The sequence below is a fragment of the Schistocerca serialis genome, chromosome 1 (assembly GCF_023864345.2).
Source record: "Schistocerca serialis cubense isolate TAMUIC-IGC-003099 chromosome 1, iqSchSeri2.2, whole genome shotgun sequence".
NCBI classification, from domain to species: Eukaryota; Metazoa; Arthropoda; class Insecta; order Orthoptera; family Acrididae; genus Schistocerca; species Schistocerca serialis.
Window position 1 is genome coordinate 1,111,357,559 of NC_064638.1, and position 2,065 is coordinate 1,111,359,623.

General features: G+C 43.5%; 1 pseudogene; it reads left to right on the forward strand.

The window, feature by feature from the left end:
* The first annotated feature begins 400 nt into the window (after positions 1-400).
* On the forward strand, positions 401-518 carry LOC126425971 (5S ribosomal RNA; annotated as a pseudogene).
* The last annotated feature ends 1,547 nt before the right edge of the window (positions 519-2,065 follow it).

Below are 2,065 nucleotides of genomic sequence, written 5' to 3' on the forward strand. Positions count from 1 at the left end.
TCAAGGAAAATGGCATCTACCTGGAGTCCTGTATCTAATATTTTCTAGGTCTCATGAACAAGTAACGCGAGTCTGGTCTCACACGATCGCTGTTTCCGGAATCCATGTTGAATCCTACAGAGTACTACTAGTACTACTACTACTGTTGGTATCATTGTGTGTTATGTTTATTATTACCAGCTGCCATGCCATACATAGACCGAAACAAGTAGCAACTTCATAAAGTTTTCGACAGCAGCTAATGGTGTACCAGTATAAATATATCTTTTATGGAACGTATTGGAGCTGTCGAGTACCACATCACAAGACATATTATCTAGTGATTCTTTCTTGATCACTGCCACTTTTGTTATTCAACTGAGGCACTTGCAATAACTTCTGAGTTCAACATGTGAGACCCGGCAACGGCCTTGCCGCAGTGGATACACCGGTTCCCGTCAGATCACCGAAGTTAAGCGCTGTTGGGTGTTGCCAGCACTTGTGTGGGTGAGCGTCTGGGCCTCCATGCGCTGTTGCCATTTTTAGGGGTTCACTCAGCCTCGTGATGCCAATTGAGGAGCTACTCGACCGAATAGTAGCGTCTCGGGTCACAGACAACCATCATAACGACCGGGAGAGCGGTGTGCTGACCACACGCCCCTCCTATCCGCATCCTCAGCAGAGGATGAGACGGCATTCGGATGGTCCCGATGGGCCACTTGTGGCCTGACGAGAACATGTGAGAACTACACTGCATCCGTCCTCCATCATCATTTCTTTTATTAGTGATTAATTTACATTTGTAATCGTAGCCTTGAACTCAAGGCGAGGCCATAGAGACCAATAAAAATTCTCGTGTTTCATCCTGGTTTACCTCGCCCCGGAGTTATGAAACTCACCCACGCTACGGTACCGCAGCGAGGGTGAGTTTCATAACTCCAGAGCAAGGTCACCCATGTTGAAACACAAGAAATCCTGTTGATCTCTATGGACTGTCCTTGAATTAGAGGCTATGATCACAAATGTGAATTAATCAGTAATAAGTAGAAATGACGATAGGGCAAGGATGCAGTGCAGTCCATTATTCTCCGTCCACCTCCTGCCACACATGTCCGTTGCTTGGACTGTATGCACTCTCCTCACACTATCTGGTGGTAATTGACATGGGATGTCTCCACCACCTTCATAACAGCTTCCACACTGTTGGGGACACGTTCATTGGGTTCTCCGAATATTTGCGATGGAGGGGCAGCCTACTCCTCTTCAAGTGCCGAAATCTGAGAACGGCATGTTATTCGATTTTTGGGTGTGGATAAAAGTCGAGGTTGTAACTAATCCCAAGGCGTACCGTTGGGTTCGAGACAGGAATCGCCGGAAGCCAGTCCATTTCAGCAATGTTACAGTGCACAAACCACTGTTTCACAGACGCTAGTTTATGACAGCGTGCGTTGTAATACTGATACAATCACCGTCTTCAGGCGTTCCTCCTGTACGCAGTACACATTGCTGTAAAACGTGTTCCTTTTCCTGCATTTAGTATATTCTTAGGCGCAGTAAAGAGACCACACCATAAACAATCTTTTGCGGTATGTGTTTTCCACAGCTTAAGGTTTGTGATTTATTGATGAATATGGAAAACTGTTCTTAGTTATAAGATTGAAATGTGCTCGAAAATTGTTCTGGGTGTTGTACCCCATAATAATACATGTACAAGCTGTGGAAACCTGCATAGTTGCGTCTGAGATAGGTATCTGAAGAGTAAACTGGAATGTTAAACGGATATAAAGAAACCGGCATCATTCAAATGGGAAACGCAAGTTAATCATCGTAAATAGAATAGCTGTGTCATTGAAGCTACAGAGAACTATTGTCCAAGATTACAGACAAATAACAGATCATGGCGCACAAGGTGAGCAGATTATTTGGAGTTTTTTAGAAACAGATTCATTAATAAGCACCTTTGTCACGAATAACATGTATAAAAAATAGCGTCAAATCATTTTGAAGGCACAGTTTATTTCCTTTGATTATAAATTGTTAGTTGGTCACATCAACAAAACCTGATAATAATTTCTGACCATAAATG